We start from the raw sequence: 18,521 nt of genomic DNA on the forward strand, positions 1-18,521 counted from the left end.
AATCATTGGTCATAGCCATTAAATCAGTTTATCATCACATATCTGGCCTTTTTTCTTTCTAAGCAAAGTGAACAACCAGGTGCACTGCCCTAGGTTTTGTCCAATGAAAGATGTCCCAAAAAGGGGCTAGAGCTGTCCACTTTTGGGTGGTTTCTGCGTGGCATGCAGAACCTTCTGTAAACCAGGTCAGGGTCTTTTTTCCTCTGTCACTTTATTGTAGGGAACTCCCCAGGAGGCCATAGGTGGAGGGTGGGAGAAGAAGATAGTATGGCAGGAGAATATGAGCATTTGGGCCACTTCTTCATGTAACTTACTTATACCTTGAACTTGCTCAAGTTCAGTCACATATATATCATTTTCCATTTTGTGATGGAGTATTGCTGTGCTTGAGACCCAGGAAAACTAGTGGTCTGAGTTCTAGTTCAAGTTGAAGCCCTGAGAATGAGAAGCACCGATAGCAAAAGTCCCTGACAGCATAATGCAAGGGTAGGATAAGATTACTCCATCAGTTCAGGCAGGAAGAGGAACTCTGCCTTTTTCTGCTTTTTTGTTCTGTGCAGGCCCTCAATGGATTGCTTGACACTGATCATATTGGGGAGGGCAAGCTTTCCACAGACTCAAATGCTAATCTCATCTGGAAACACCCTCGCAACAAACCCAGAAATAATATATAATCTGGGCACCCAGAATCCAGCCAGGGTGACACATAAAATGAACTATTACATCCGCCAATTTTTTTTTCCTGTTTATCTTTCATCAGTACGTACCCTTTGGGGCATCTGGGTGGCTCGGTCAGTTAAGCGGCCGGCTCTTGATCTCTGCTCAGGTCATGAGTTCAAACACCATGTCAACTCTGTTGTCGGTGCAGAGTCTGCTTGGAATTACCTCTCCTTCTCTCTCTGCCCCCACCCCACTCTTGCTTTCTTTCTCAAAAAAATCAGTAACTAAACAAAAAAATATGCACTCTTCACCCTGGTCAAAAGAGATTCTAAGTTTTCCTGCTCCTTCCCTCCTAAGTGGTACAAAGTTGTTGGAAATAATTTTCTTTTCTTGTTTATTTCCGTGGGCTGCCTGCCTTTCCAGGCTTCAGTCAACAGTACGACACCTATCTTAGAACCGCAGGACGATTTCCACAGAGTAAGCTCTTCACCAAGCTTCCAGTGTCTCACTATACTATTTTTGTTATCTCAAGTTGGAGAGTAAAAGCCTTGAAAATAGAATACTATATCTTGCTTTTATTGTCTTTACTGAATCCAGTATAGTATTGGACATACAAATCCAAAGACTGATTAACGTGAACAGCTTTGGGGAGGGAAAAAGACAATGACCAGGGATTGTGATATTTAAGTCTCCCCTATTCTGTATTCAGAGAGAGAATCAAAGGCAGATTGGGTATCATAAATTCTACAAATATTCTGGAATAGGAGAATACTGAAGGATATTCAGACGTGAACAGTGAGTTATACATTAGGAGGCCAATCTTATGTTATTCTTATGAAAAATTTTACAACAGACTTTAGCTGTCTCATGCCCTTTGAAATGAGCAATCATAACATACTTTCAAAATTAGTCAGTTGCTAAGGCCATCTATTTATTTCCTTACAAACACAAACAATTTATTTCCTAGATTAGGTATTGTATTTTATTAGGTAGAGTTTACCAAATAGAACACTATTTTACTCTTCTCCATAAATCACAGATGAAACAAAACTGTGTGTTTGAACTGATTTATTTCTTGATCAGTTCAAAGTAATTTTCTTCCTAAACCTTTTCTTTAAATCCTTGCATAAATTGTTCAGGAGGTAGATTTACTGAAATCAGAAAGCATTTGGCCAAGGCAAACTGCCCTCTGGCAAATAAGAACATTGGTGCCAAGGGACACTTTAAGAGGCCTTTCTTCTTGCATTTGTGCTGCTGTGTGAAGTTATCCTATTTAAAGGCTGTGTTTTCCCCTCACTTTCTCTTTTCTGTACCATGTTGTAAAAATCCCCATCTCCTTTTAATTTCCCTTTCATTTCACATGATTGCATGGTGTGATCTCTATGGATTTTTACTGAGAAGTTAATTTATGAGACTTTATTTTTTCAATTCTGTTTTGCTTTCTAAACTGTGTAAAAAGGAATCCAGCTAACGAGTACAGAAGAACCAAGTGTTTCAGTTACTTAAATTTAGAGTGATTATGTGTCCTGTTGTGCCCAGAGAAGTCCCAGATTTTGCCTGCTTTCCTAGAGTATTTATTAATAATGCCCCTTTTCAATCTCCAAAGTGTCTGGGTTTAAGTGATAAATTATTATAGCCAATCTCCTGATAGACCACATATGTGCCTCATGCATATTCTTGTGCAACCACTTGGCCAACTGTCTAACTCAGAGTGACAGAAATTCAAATGACAGAAAATAGGAGGGGGAAAAATCCAGCCCACCTTCTTATATTTAAAATACATAACATTGGTGTGGCCACGTTGGCTTTTTGGTTTATTTCTCATGCACATTCGTCCAAGTTGCAGTTCATAAATTGGATTTTTTAAAAGGAGGATAATGCACAAAAAGCAATGCTTACCACTGAATTCTAGCTAACAGAATGAGATATGGAAGCAATTCGTATTACAATTCTCATGTTTATTTGTGAATGCACTTGAATTAAGTGATTGGGAGAGATCGCTGAGAAGATAGTTTCTGTCCCATCGAATGTGCAATATGATTCAGACAATACTAACTGGCCTAGGAAATAAGAGGTACATCTACCATTAAACAAAAAAAGCAAACAAACAGCAGAAGACCAAGATGTAATCTACTAAAGGAACTCAATTAGGCATCAAATGCCAGCACAACAACTGTTCAGCATAGTTGCAAGTCTAAGAGAAGGCACATAAAATGAAATGGCAGCGACGGCAACAGTGCATTCAATATTAGCATGCCTGTGCTTTTGACTTGAAACCTATGTGCTCAGGAGCCTATTCCAAAAAGAACTGAGCCCCTCAGACTTTATAACAAAGCATAATTTGGAAATATTCACCTGAACCCTTAGGAAGCTAGACTAAGAAAATGCCTTTCTATATTTAAGTCAGGTAACAAGTGGGATTATGTATTCCCACTTTTTTTCAGCTTCTTGCAAGTTCTCTACTATCATTCCCAAACCGCAGTTGTTACCACTGTTCAGCCAAGACACTTTTTGATAATAAAAATTCACCTTTATCTTTATAGTGAGTTTTATATTGTCATTATCGTTTAACTGTGGAAAATTTCCTAACCTAGATTTATAGAACTTTCCACGTAAGATGCTTAGTGATTACTTCCTCAAATAAATATGTGATAATATGCTTTGGGAATGTAAAATGATCCCTGGTAAGCCAAATAACCTAAGTAGTTAATCATTATGCATATAATCCACTATTTTCAATTATCCATGCCACTGGTTTGCTACTTTAGCATGACTAATAAAAAGTTATTATTATTGTTGTTTCTTGTTTTCTCTCTATTGAATTACAACTGTGAACAATTCACAAAGAAAATGAAGGATTCATACCATCTCTAATTACTACTGTCATTGATTTATTTGAAGCTGATGATACAGAATTACCACCCTTTGGTTAATGTTTTAGCTTGAAATTAAATATGCCTAGTATTTTTTTTCAGGGCTTGAAATACACCATTGATATATGTATTTTTTATTTCATTAAAAGAACCTTTTGTGGATAGAGACTGTAGAAGCGTATTTAAGGTATGACAGACACCGCTCATTGGCTCTCAAGAGCCATCCCAGTTCCTCATTTTCTGCTCATAGAAAGTAAATTTAAGTAGGGGTTGAGTAAAAATCCTGTAGTATCCTGGAAGACGAGATTCTTAGCCAGCTCCATTATCATATCCAGGAAATAATCTATTCTGGGAATCCCATTCCTTGTAGCCATTTAGGCATGTGACATTTCTGACCAATGAGACAGGAGAAGTCTGTTTCCTGTGGCTCCTTCTCCAGATTAACAAGGTGAATATTCATAAGAAAATATTGTGCCTCACACCCCTTGTTTTTTCTTTCTTTTTTGTTTTTCCAGAGGTACAGTAGCCATGTTGCAGTCATAAGGCAAAAGTCATTATGTCAAAAACCTAACACACCAGAAATCCAGAACAGAGAAAGAGAAGCAAAGTTTTAGCCCTTAAAGAACATCCTGAGCTACTGAGCCATAACTGTATTGTTTGTTTCTTGTACAAGTATCTTTATTTTGAGCTAGCTTTAATCTTTTATTCTTGTTATTGTTGCTGAAAGCCTTCTTTATAGATACACTAAACAAGTGATTTTTCTTCATTAATTCCAGAGTTGCTATTTAAAAATGCTTTTTTTGGTCTTACATTCATTGTTATCCTCTGTGTTTTGATCATAGGATATATAACCATCATCTTTTATTTTATTTATTTTTATTAAAATTTTTTTCTAATGTTTTATTTATTTTTGAGAGAGAGAGAAAGAGACAGCGTGAGCAGGGGAGGGGCAGAGAGAGAGGGAGACACAGAATCCGAAGCAGGCTCCAGGCTCTGAGCTAGCAGTCAGCACAGAGCCCGACGCGGGGCTCGAACCCACGAACTGTGAGGTCATGACTTGAGCCGAAGCCGGACGCTTAACTGACTGAGCCACCCAGGCACCCCAACCGTCATCTTTTATTTCAGATTTTCTCCAAGCTCTGGAACCAGTCTCTCTAAATTATGAAAGTATGAGATTCCATAGGCTTCTTGCTCAGTTAATCAGATGAATGTCGCCTGTATAATCCAAAGTCAACACTGTTTTTTGATTCTAGTAGCCAGGTTTTGGGGTTTTCCTTCTGAGAATGAACTTCACTGGCACAGAATAGTGGCAAGCGCATGGGCTAGTTTCAAGTCACCGGTCTGTCATTTATTAGATTTGTGAATTGAACACATTAGGGAATTTCATGGGGCCTGCTTTCCTTATCAGTTAATTGGAGAAAATGATATTGCTAGAGATGAATATGAAGGTGAAACAAAACACTTAGCTCAGTGACTGGTACTCAAAAAACCTGCTAGGAGGCATGAATATTAGTCTTCCAGAGCTAACCATGTGGAGGCTCAGGAGAACTGAGTAAATCATCCAAGATGCCACACATATAAGGAACCAAGGAAAGGAAAGATTTAAGCCATGTGTCTTTATAAACCGGATTTTTATTGTTTCCATTCTATCATGCTGTCCCATTTCTATGTGTATTATTAGTAAGACCACTCCTGTCTCTTATTTTCCTGAAAGCATCTTTCCTCTCCTGGCAAGTGTTCAGTCCCAACCTCATTCTTCCCCGTGGCAGGGAGGAAGATCACTTGGCATCAATCGTCTCAAAAAAAAATGAAGAGCATTGAAATGTTGAGATTGTTACACCAGGATCCTCCATAGTCATTTGCATGGCCAGCTTGTTAAAACAAAGTCATAGTTTATTGGGGATTTAGAACAACATGTTCTTGGTTTTGTTTTCATGTTTTTTGGTATTCTGAACCACTGAAGTCCAGTGGTTTGGAATTAATCGCCTTTTGTCCTGGTTTCTTTTAATTTCTCTTTAGGAAATAATATAATATAAAGTAGCTTAAGGCATGAGGGGTGATAGCCAAATTGATGGCAGTTCCCTCTGAAAGGTGCTGAAGGATTAAAAGCACAGAGACCTTTCCCCCTTTTGCTCCTGGATTCTATTCTTTTACATCTGGCGCCTTGTGAAGTTGGTAGGCGGCCCTGGATGAATCATTGTTGCACTATCATTAACATAATGCCCATGTGTAGATTTATCAGCAGACGTTCAGTTTGATAAACTGTTGGCATGTAAATATTTCCTTGAAGAAATTCCAGTCCAGCTGCTTTTGTTTACAAATCTATCAATGGTTAAAACCATTGCATGTATTTTTCTCGTTTCTGAATTATAATTACCCGTCTAATTGTGAATTAATTATAAAAGAGGAAGACAAAACTGCACAATAAATACTTCCCCATCTCTGGACTCATGCCAGGTTTCCCCATATTCATGAAATGTAAGATCACATGCCATAACCTTAGCGTTTTTGCATTTGTATGTACAGGTAGTCAGACACAATGCATTTGAAAAATTATTTGATTCTTAGGAAGACTGCTTATTCCCTTGTTTTACTTTCTTCTAGATGCTGCTTAATTGTTCCAAGGCTTTAATTAAGATTAGATTTTGATATGCCAGTCACACTAACATCTCAACTGACCTGAATATTGAATATCTGTCGCTTTTCAATGTTTTCATCACATGCAATCAAAATGATTCTACAGTTGTCTTGTTTTTTTTGCTTTTTCTCCATGAATCAGAGCTACCAAATATATAAATTTAAAAATTAATATAAATGGTAAAAAAAAAAAGAGCAAAAACAGGCTGTGGAGCTCTTACCTGTTCATTTCTGAGTTTGCCTGCGATACAATTATGGTGATGGGAAGAGGTCATCTGTACCGCTCAGACCACCTAAAAGGCATTCCATCATTCATTGTGCCCATGACACAACAGACCTAGAGTGAAAGAGTCATACTGTATAGCCTGTGAAGGCTGGAGAAAGAGAGGGAGAGAGAGAGACTGTGTGTGTGTGTGTGTGTGCGCGCGCGCGTGTGTGCGCACATGTGCATCAAGGGGCAAATCTGAGAGAACCAATTCTACATAGTAGTGCTCCCACCCACACCGCTGCGCGTGAAGAAAGGGAATGTAGGCGATTGTGGAAGGCAGATACAATGTGAGATCAAAGGTGGAGCACTCTTAGCTCCAGAAAAGATCTGTGATTGCTTCTCGTTTCACAGAGCTGCTGCCCTGCTAGCCCGTAGGACCTTTACCAGGCCCATAAGGGGTCTGCAGAAACTCTTCCACAATGACTCTTACTTATCTTCGAATCCCAAGATACAAAGCGCCAGCCCAGAGCGCCAGCCCAGCAAATGTTTATGGAATCATGGAACCCTGGACGTATGCTGAAGATTCCAGTTGATTCTCTCTGATGGTAGCAGGGAAAACTACGGGCGAGATAGTCTCTGGGCAGCAGGCAAAGCTCCGGAGCACATTTCTCTGTCCTCTCAGGCTACTTACCTCAGACGTAGTCACATGATGCAGCAGCCACAAAAACAAGAATAATGATTGTTTGGGACTGCTAAAAGCTTTTGAAGCTTTGTCTCATTCATTCCTCAAACACCCCTCTGAAGTAGAAGATACCATTATCTCAAGTTTGAAGAGAAGGAAGCTACTGTACCATTTTTCTGACAAGAAAACTGAGGCATTCACATGGTGATGTAAGATTCAGTCAAGCCTGGTTCTCATTAACTTTCAAATCTGTGTTAAATGTTATCTGTCCCAGAGATTCTCTTTATTACCTCTGATTTAATCGTATGTGATGTTTTGTTTGTTCGTTTTTTGTTTTTGTTTTTGTTTTTGCTAAAAGGGCGTACACTTTGATTCCTACAGTAGAAGGTAGGTGCCTAGGAAGAGGCATTTAATAAACACTCAGATTACTTCAGCTGAAGTGACCTTATGGCTTCAACTTACTCATTACTGAGTAGGCATAATTAACCTTAAGGTGATTTTAAGGATTTGTTCTATAAGACAATGTCGAAAAGTAGCACTGTACCAAGCAAAGAGTGCTCCTTTACTCTCTAAGCTTTTAAGACTTGGAACCCGGATTTCAGGGAGAAGAAAATCTCTCTACATCAACATGTCACCTGAGAAATATATGTGGAAACTGTACTTATTAGCTCTATCTTGCAGATGGGAAGCCAGTCAGGCAATTTCTATATGAAACTCTAAAATTTTATTATCAAGATAAATTCAATTTCTCTTCCCTTGTATTGGGTATTCTTTTTGTAATCAGGTAGTTGTTTATTTTTGTCCCAAGTTATATAGGATGCTGTTTTTCATTTATTTAAAGCTTATTTATTTTGAGAGAGAGACCAAGAGCAAGCACAGATGGGGGAGGGGCAGAGAGAGAAGGGAGAGAGAGAATCTCAAGCAGGCTCTACACTGTCCCCACAGAGTCTGACGTGGGGCTTGATCTCATGAGCCATGAAATCATGACCTGAGCCGAAATCGAGTCGGACGCTTGACTGACAGAGCCACGCAGGCACCCCCAATATTAAATGTTTTTTTTAAAGAAAGAATAAACTTCCACAGTACAGAAGGTTATAAAGTAAAAGTCTTTACCTACCCCCCCACTTTCCCTAACCTCAGCATCAGATTATCATATATTTGTCCAGACTTTTATGCCCTCTACATATTAACAAATACACTGTTTTATTTACAACAATTTATTTTTCTGTAGCTTCATTTTTTTTAATTGTTCCAAGTTACTTAGTTTATTATGGACATCAAGTTTAAACTATACATCTTTACTTCATTCTTTTAGTAGCTACCTAGTTTTCTACATAATGTATTTTTAAGTCTCTCAGTATCAAGAAAAATTGAGATTGTCTCTGTTTCTCTCAGTTAATATGTAACCCTAACGTTGTACGTAACCGGTGAATCATGGGGAGCCCCCTCCCGAAGCCAAGCACACACTGTATGCACTATACGTTAGCTAACTTGACAATAAACTGTATTTAAAAAAAATAAGTAACCCCTTTAAAACTAATGTGTTAGAGAATCTCAGGAATTTGTATATATGTTACTATCCTGTTGAGTCAGTAAAGATTTAACAGATTCATGAGTGTTTTTCTTTGTGTGATCAGAGAGGGATGATGATGTAGTTTTCTTTGGTTTGAGTGTTGGTGTGTCAGAGACTCCTGGCCCATCACCTCAACCCTTCTTTTTGTTCTTGGGCACCCAGCCAGGTGACGTTTCAAGGCCATCTTTGTGGCTAGGTGTGGCCTTACTACTAAGCTGTAGCCATAGATTTCAGCAGAGAAAGGAGCCACTTTCAGGGCCAGCCCAGTCTCTGGAGACTTGCCCATTGGCAATCCTCCAGGTCATTCTCTTCTCCCCTTTCAGTAGTTGACGATGGCAGAGCTAACGAAGGGAAGAGTCTGAGTGTCTGGGACACTGTGTAAAAGAGGCAGCTGCAAATATTGGAACCCAAGTTTGGACTTCAATGGAGTGAGAAATAAATATTTGCTATCCTTGATCTAAGGATACTTTGAGGTTTATTACTGCAATTTGCATACTCCCCCTCTACTCTTTAAAATAATTTTCACTAGTAAAAATCTATATCACTTATGGAATATTGAAGTGATTTTTAGAAAATTCACCCAGCTTATTTAAAATCTTGCAGACCTAGTCAGTTTTTCCTTCTCTTTGTTGTAGTTCCATTTAAACTGTCTTACAGGATTTATTTTCACTCAACAAAGTGTCTTCTTTTTCTATCTTATACACAGTGAAGTCTCCTTTTATGTTCAAATCCCATGGCTAATATTACTCTAGAGAGAACTGATTACATTTGTAAATAACTGTGGAACTATTAGTTATGAAACAGTTATAGAAATAATGATATCTGCATGGGATTTTACTTTACTACAGGCAAGAATACAAAGTGAAAACAGAAATATAGACTTAGGAGGGTGGAGAGGAACCCATGTATTAGAGGTTTTAGTCAGTATAATCCAATAAAGGGGGGGAAAGTATTTCTTAAAGTCATTGAGTCCCTTCCCAGTTTAAGACCAATATAGTAAGAATATTTTATACTTTTATAAAGTCCTTCTAAGCCTTCTCAAGGCTAGGAAGTTAGTATTTTAGACACTGGAGAAAAACCAGGGACATAATAGGCAAATATCCACAGTGTCCTGTGATTGCAGAGAGCCATATTTTTGCATAAATCTTGCTTGATAGAATTTCCATCTGTCTATACGATACACAGTTCATTTGGACATACTACATTTAATGAACTTATGCCACAAGCAACTTTTCCAATGATGATAACTAAGAAAAATGTGACAACCTTAGAGAAGTAACTTGATAAATGAGTGAATAAAAATCTTGCAAGTTGTGTAAATGCAGTCCCTTCATCACAAAAAATGAATGGTTAATGGCCATTCCACTCTGCATTAGCCAACACTAAAAGGCCTACTTTACTTGCAATATGCACATAACTACCTTTAGCATTATTGAGAGTTATGCAACAACAGATAGAGGATAATACTTTCCCGTGAAAGGAATTTAGAAGTTACTTGCTGACTATTTGACTTTGAATTGCTGTTGGCTTTAGTAGTCTTCTGTGGAAGTCTCATGAGTTATTTTCCAGGGGTAGCATGAAAAATTTAGTACATTATTTGAGTAGTTGCTAAATCTATGTTTCTAATTTTACAGTCTTTATTATTACATAATGGAGACATGCGCTCAGAGAAATTTTTAGAAAAATTTTTTATAAAACAATTAAAAATGCAAGTAAAGTTCCTTTACTTAGATTGTAAACTAGGACCATGTACCTTTTAATATCTTCCCCAAATATAATTTGGCAATTGTCTTTCACTTTCATTCCAGAAACAGGAGGGAATGGATTGATAGAAATTGGAAATTTGCAGCTTGGCCTATTCTCTTTTTATTTTGAAGATCTCAGCTTCTCCAAAGAAACTGATAACAAATTACCTCCAAGAACCTTATGAAACCAGGGATCTTAAATGGATTAAAATGTTTCTTTTAATAATAGATCCTTCAAATGAAAAAAAGAGACTGTCAAACTCCAAGTTAATGGAGATTAATACTGAAATAAATTTGTAAAGATTTTATATTAAACTTACTCAATTTTAGATAAAGAGGACTGACTCAAAGAGTTAATGCACCTTGTCCAAAGCCACCCATGATGTGGACCTGGACCTGTACGGTTCCAAAGCTGATATGTGTTTTTTTTCCTGCCACTGACCATACATCATCAGGAAGATGTATTCTTGAATGAGAATTCACAAAGAGAAAAGTGGAATTGCAGTTGAGACCTTTTGGGGGAGAATAAATGATGAGAGAAGCAGAAATAAAAATTCTACAGCTTCTAAGCCAGACAAGCAGTATTCAAAATGCTTTCCTAATGTGTATCATAAAACAGGAACACGGTCAGTATTAGTAATGATGGAGGACATCATCTGTTAGAAATTTTATTCTGCTAAAAACAGAACATCTGATAAATTCTTGACTTGCCTTATTAAATATTTCATCATGAAAAATGAAGAGGGATCAATATGGGGAATTGTAAGTTTGGACACTGTTATGATGAGTAAAGAAAATTGGGAGTGGAGGCAAAATGATCTTTGGGAATAAGTCACCATGTCATTTTTGAGTGTATTAAAACCAAAGAAATGAAGGCTGGAAGTCACCAGACATGTGCTCAGGACTGTGTGAAAGAATACCTCAAAATTTCGAGAGGAAGATAGTTATGGCTCTATTGCTGGTTCTAAAACTGAAAATGCCTTCAGAAATGTATGGATTATAGAAAATAAATTTCTAATAGTGCTATATCTTAATGTTTAATATTTGGAAGCTAACTTATTGCACTGTAGTAAGTGGCACTGTGTGTATAGCATCTGTAGTTTTTTTCATCTATATATCTTACTAAAAAGATACTATAAATGGGGATAGGTCCATAGGACACATTATATATAACATAAAACATATATCACATAGATCTCAGGTTAGATATTAATGTACAACTCTTTATCTTTAAAGAAAAGTAAAAACAGCTCTAGCTCTGTAGAGGTGGTCTCTGTCCTTGGTGGGCTCCGGGTCCAGCTCCACTTAGTTGTGTGGAGTTTATCCTGTGTGTCTGTCACGGTTCTTTTCCTCCTGGCAGCCTGATGTCAGGACAACCACTACTTTGTATGTGGGTGTTTAGAAACACAGTTCTTTGGTGTGCAGTTAGTCTTTTTTTTAAACTTTTAGATATAAAGTTTCACCACAGTAATGTTTCTACAAATGCTATTTTCCTTCTATATTTATTCTGAGAAGTGCTATTTTTAGTTATAAATTTAAAAAAATGTTTTTTTCCTATTTGTGTATCTTCTCCATTTTTCAACTACTTTTTAGCACGACAAGGCTTACTACAGCCCATATTATTGACAGCACAAGACAAAACAAATTATGTAGTATCCATTTCTTAAAAATTATTTGCCCAACTTGTGACTTTCATTAAAAACTTATACTTTGTTAAGAACTACAGCTATCTCTCCACTAGTCACTATCTGTAATTCTTGAGTGTGGGGGACACAGGATGCTCAGTTAACATCCATCTCTTTTCAGATTTCCTGGCCTTTTAACAATTACATACAACCATGTGATTAGTTCTGGTGAATGGGCTGTAGGCAGAGGGACATGTGACCCTTCCTGGCCAAGGCGCATAACGGTTAGAGCGTGGTCCTCCGGCCATCTGGAAGTGATAGCAAACACCATGGTGTTCTCTAAGGAGGGTCACCACCAACCTGAAGTAGCCCTGGGTCACTGAGTCACCACTTACAGAATAGTTGCCCTAACATGGAGACGGTAAATGACAGCCCCTGGGTCAAATCCAGCTCTCCTCCTCTGTTTGTGAGCAAGAGGTTTTTGTTTTGAAACACGTACTCATTTATGGATTATCTGTGGCTGCTTTCATGCTCCATTGACAGAACTGAGTAGCTACTACAGGGATTGTTTAGCTCTCAGATCTAAAAATCTGATCTTTTACAGAAAAATTTGCCAATGACTGATGTAGCATATCAATACGTAGCAGTGGTTCATTCTGATATCTTAATGGTGAATCAGAACTAAGACCATTAATGTTGTAAATATAATATTTCTAAAACACCCCTAATGTATTCTCATAAATGATCATAAAATTGCCCACGATAAAGTAAAAGACATGTCTCCAACAGCATACAATAAAGTGTGATTTATTTACAAACAAAAAGAATATTTTAAGCCTAACATACGAAGATGAAGTGAAATAGAAGCAGCATCATTTGAATAAATCAGGCAACTTATGCTGAACATGGAATTAGATGCTCTTACAACAGAAATTCCCCTGCATATCATTCTCCCCTTTGCTTTGATGGTGTCATCTATTGACACTATGGACTTGAAAGATTTGTCCTGCCCTTTGTAGGACATGAGTAAAGTAGAACAAAAACAGTCATTGACTTGAGATGCTATGTATTTTAATTCTGGGCATATTGCATAGGGACAGGTCATATATGATGTGTAATTTATCAGCTGTTGCTCATCAGAGTCATGTGGGTCATGGTTCACACACAATGTGCATCTGAGTCGTAACATGACACAGATTCAAGAGTAAGATACTAGTAGGCCTTGCACTTCACTACACATGAACTCGTTTTTTTAACAGAAAAAAAATAAGGAGAATAAATTCATGTTTCTAACTCACATATGTTGGGTTCATTAAGCATAATTTTTCTGTGCAAGTTCTGTTGAATAAAAGTTAATGATCATAAATGCATTTTCCATAGCTGTTTATATTTCAAATGGTCTTAAATAGATCATTGTTGACATTGAGTTATTTGATTCTTTTGGCCCTTTTCTATTGACTCCTATCAACCACCTCATCCATCCTCTACACATAAATGACATGTATGTATGTATGCTTAGTGATCCCACATGAGCTTGGACTCGCAGAGATGTTTATTTTTTATTAATATGGTAAGTTCTGGAAGAATATAGTATTAACTTTTGATATTTCTCATAGTAAAAACTAGCTCTAGAGGAAAAGTATACAAGCTTTTCTTAGTATCATTTGCATTTCATGTTGTGCCTTGTGTGCCTAGTACCTTAATACTTTGATATCATACTGTTGTGTGCTGACTTTAAAGAGGCAGATGAACATGGCTCAGACCTCTCTCCCTGTACTGCTGAGAGAATAAATATCATAAACACCAGACTTACCTAAACAGAGTGGGATCGGCTAAATTACTTGAGGCTTAGATTTTTGCTTTATTTAAAAAAAATAATGTTTATTTTTGAAAGAGAGAGAGGGAGAGAGAATGAGCAGTGGAATGGCAGAGAGAGAGATAGAGAGAGAGATTGAAAATCAAAGCAGGCTCCAGGCTCTGAGCTGTCAGCACAGAGCCTGACTCAGGGCTCGAACTCACAAACTCTGAGATCATGACCTGAGCCAAAGTTGTATGGTTAACTGACAGCCACCCAGGAATCCCTTGAGGCTGAGTTTCATCACCTTCAAATTTGTTATATTAAAGTAAATATTGCTTCTAGGAACCCTCAGAAAATTTCAGAAGGGAAAGAATTTTTCAACTATATACTTCTGTTTTTCTTCTTTGAGCTTTTCTTTTCCCATGCTCTTCAGATTACCATTACCCATACTCAGAATTATTTCTGACTGTCCCAAATTCCTGTGCCATTTACTAAGAATTGAAATAGACTTTATGGTCATCTCAATTATTATAATTTTTGCTTTATTTCTGTCATCTTAATTAAAATAATGCTGATATTGGACTGATCTTATGTAGTATTTTCATGATCAAAATAAGTTTTAGATTTGTGGAATGCATGAGAGTGAATTTTAGCAGGGAATATTTTTTATACTCTCCAGTAACTGGCTACCACTAACTCCTATAAGACAAAAATATTGCAGCCAGTCCTGGAAATCAAACAGTATCTATCACCCACATACTGTCCTCAGAACTCCTATTATCAGTTTTGTTTCATTTCTTTGGAAGATTTCCAGTTCCATTATAACTCTTCTTAGATAAATCAATTAGGGCTCCAGCCAGGAGTTGTGTATATGGTCCCTGAATCCTCAGTCCCTATCAGTCACGTGTGCTTATTCACTTTAACCTCTACTTTTACACATATGTTTGTGTGCATGCCCACACACATACGTACACACAGCTTTCTTTATCTAATCCAGGGATTTTCAACTGTGGCTGCTAGATGTAATCACATGACTCTCCCTGAAAAAACTCAAACTCATGTATGTTTCCATTTCAGAATAATTAAATCAGAATTTCTGAATGAATATATTCTGAATGAATATAGTCATACTATAGTCTAAGGAATATTTTCATAGTAGGGTAATTTATAACTTAATTATGCTTAAAGTGGCATCATAGCACCTAATATTGATTGCATTCATTGGTTCTCCAGCCGACTAATACACAGTAACCAGAGACTTACAGTAGATGAATTAATTCATCATTCTTTATGCATGTAGTTAAGGTAAATATGAAATGTGTTGAGTTTCCATCAAGGTAGTTTGTTCATTGATCTGGAAGCATACCAACAATTCTTATGATGTGTGTTTTTCAGTTGAGCTAAGGTATGGTGATAATTTACATTTGTAGGAATATAATATAGTTCAAATAGCAGTTTAAATCATTATATATAGATGCTAAGTATACAAGTTTTAGAAATACATTCGATATATTTATTCTTTTGATTTCATAACTCTAATTTGCAAACTGTATCCTAAGGAATAAGCCAAAATGCTCAAAGATGTTCATCATGCTACTATTTATATAGCAAAAAATATATTATGAAATATCTATTAAAATTAAATTATATATGTATAGAATGACCAATAGTATGGTGTCAGTACTATAACCATTAATAACTGTATTATATATGCATTAAATTAAAGATCATATTGAAAGATCAATGATATAAACACCAGGATATTCAGATGATTATTATTGAGTAATATCAATTATGTTAAATGATCTCTTTTAACTCTGCAAGGAAGAGCACACTGGTATGGCCTCCACTCTGGAGGTTTTTGGAAATCATGAAGTGATACAAGGATGTTTGGTAAGACACCAAGTCAAAGTTGACCTATGTCACAGTTTTATCTATGATTGACCTTATTTACAGCATCCAAGATAATAAAACATGTCACAATTAAGATTGGTAGCTTGTCAGGGTCATGCTTTTGGTCCAAGGCTGGTTATTCACCAGTCAAAGCAGTAAGCTTAGTAAATTAGTAAATTTGGAGCATTCAGGGTTGGAGTTTAGCAAACGTTTAGTTTGCATTAGCAAACTCACTAACATTACTGAACTGTGATGGTTGCCGGGTGCATTTCCATCTATGGGATACCATTTCCTCCTCGGGTCACATTTACAGGGAGTCTTAGAAGGCAATCAATTCTCCATCTCAACAATCCATTTCTTGAACATGGCAAGAACAGGGGTAGGGTTTTTTTTTTTTTAATTTGTTTTTGTTTATTTCATTTTGTTTCCTGTTCTGCCTATTTAGGTTTAAGATATAAATTATCTCTTGCTCCCAAAATGTGGAGACTGGCCAAACGTCAATGAATAAATAGATGTATATGGTTTGGAATAAATGTCTGAGGGTTTTTTTTTTTCTCTTTAAAAGCATGGCAGTACTAGATGAACCTGTCTCTGACAGACATTCCTAATTATTTATTTACAAGAACTGGCAGCACAGTTGGCATTTTTTAATAGGCAGAATAAGATAGTTTTATATCTCCGAAGACTTTTGATTTAAATGACAGACAAAGCAATCCAGACAGAATGGTATTAATGAAGAAGACTACGAAATCTTAATAGTGCTATAAGGGTTATGAGCAAGACAATATTGATGTTGGTGTCCTCACAACCTCTTTAGCCTTTCATTGTTTTTTAATTACTTTTCAGTTTTAGTGGGTGCCCTTCATGATGAATCTTCTGTAAAATTTTAAATAACAAATGAGTTTTAGAAAGCATATCCATCATTAGTTTTATAAAAGGAAGAGGAAGGCATGTACTTTCCTGAAATAATGTAAACTTCCCTTGGTTTCTGAAAATGATGTCCCAGAAATTTAAGGGTCAGGTTAAAAGGGCTAAAAGGATTTGAAAAAAAAACCTCGGAAGACCAGAGATGTGTAAAGAAATACTTTGATTCTCCACAATTATGCCTATGATTGGCCTTGGGCCTCTGATTCTGAATGACCTTCAAATATAGATTTTCTACCATTTGCAAAAATAAAGAATACTGTGCTAATAGCTAGTAAAGTGAGTTTGGGTACATTATTGATTAACTCTATCGTTCATGCACTGCCTCGAAAATATTTAGTTATATGATTCATTCACTTTGCACTTAATCAGTCTATGAATTATATGACTAACCATGATAGGCCAACCGTGTGAATGATAAATTTAGTGAATAGAGTTTTCTGATGCATTTTATCTTTCCAAGTACATTATCAAAAATGAAACGTTACCTCTAATCCTAAGGAAATACAGTGTAGCTCTTGGCAGCCTACTACTACAGCATATTTTTATTCATAAGGGAACAGGACAATGCTTACTTTTCAGAAAGTAATATGCTTCCCTCTATCTATGAAGCAAATTTGTTATCATATCTATAATGGAAAGCAAATAATATGTCTTACTATAAGTTTGCTTTCCTGGTAGCCATTACCATAATTGAGGGTATTGAGATGGTAGAAAATATCAGTGTGGAGAAGAATGGCAGAAAAAGATGCAACCTGAAAGGAAAACTGGGCTTGTTGGTGCCCTGATGTTTTCTGGTTCACGTGTCCAAGAATAAGGACACATGTCACATGCTCATTTTTACTTCCTATGATATAATAGCACAGCCATTTTAAGCCTTTATCAGAATGAAACAAAACAAATCATTAAAAAAAAAAAAACAGGAGGCCAACACAGCTAATTGGCTTTTATCAATTTAATTAAACAAATTTTTACCAATTTAATTTGACAGATTAGTGGGAAAAATTCACAAATTCAATTAAGTAAAATTTTCAGTTTGTAAAATTTCACTAATTTCAATAAACTGATTGCCCGAACTGATTGGTGGTTTAAAACAACGAAGGAGTCAGTATAGTGGTAACTTCACAGAGAAGCAAAATGATAATCAAGAGGTAAATAGCAAAACTCTATTAGATATGGAAAGAATGGTAAATTTTAGGTGCTACTTTATTCCTGTAATTTAGCAGAAGACTGTTTTTTATCAATTAAATGCTCCCATATTCTTCATAATTACTATATACTTGACATTGAAAATTGATATATTTTATATTCCTTTATAATTGTCATGCACTTTATATTACACATCATAAGTCTCTTACGCCATGTTGCGTGACTTCAGTAGCTCCTAATTTGTATCACTCCTGGCACACCCATCCAAGCCTGCTCTGCATGAGGTAATCTCATAAACAAGAACTGGAACATGTTACCCCTCTTACCAGAATGTTCAATGTCCTGTTGCCTGTAAGATCAAGCTCAGAAGTCTCACAGTGGCTCACAAGGCCGCGTACGTTCAGAAAGCTGCCTGTTTCTGCCTCAGTAGTCCTACTCACCTGTTCTCAAAGGTTTTCCCTTACAAGACCTCCCGTTGGGCAGAAGTGCGAGTCTCTTCACATAAGTGGTCAGGACATTTGGCTGCCTCCTTTGGCCTCTCCTACCGTCTTGGAGTTCCTCAGCATATTGAGTTTAAGCGAAATCTTTTCTGACACCCTTAACTAGGATAAGTCTTGCTATATGTTTGCATATTAACCGGTGTTTATCTTTGGGGAAGAGTTACTCCATTTTGAATGATTTATTCAGTCTTCCCAGTTTGCTTTCAAGGTCCGTGAGAGCAGAGCCACGTGTGGCCTGTTCATTCAGTCGATGG

General features: G+C 36.8%; 1 long non-coding RNA gene across 1 annotated transcript in view; it reads left to right on the forward strand.

Annotated features, from left to right (window-relative positions):
- LOC115289255 overlaps positions 1-6,308 on the forward strand; it is a 32,126-nt gene extending 25,818 nt beyond the window's left edge. Inside the window, exon 3 of the long non-coding RNA XR_003907512.1 lies at positions 6,138-6,308. This is a non-coding gene — a long non-coding RNA (uncharacterized LOC115289255). The remainder of the gene's footprint in view (positions 1-6,137) is intronic.
- Positions 6,309-18,521: the final 12,213 nt, after the last annotated feature.

Source organism: Suricata suricatta, chromosome 4 (genome assembly GCF_006229205.1).
Source record: "Suricata suricatta isolate VVHF042 chromosome 4, meerkat_22Aug2017_6uvM2_HiC, whole genome shotgun sequence".
Taxonomy (NCBI): domain Eukaryota; kingdom Metazoa; phylum Chordata; class Mammalia; order Carnivora; family Herpestidae; genus Suricata; species Suricata suricatta.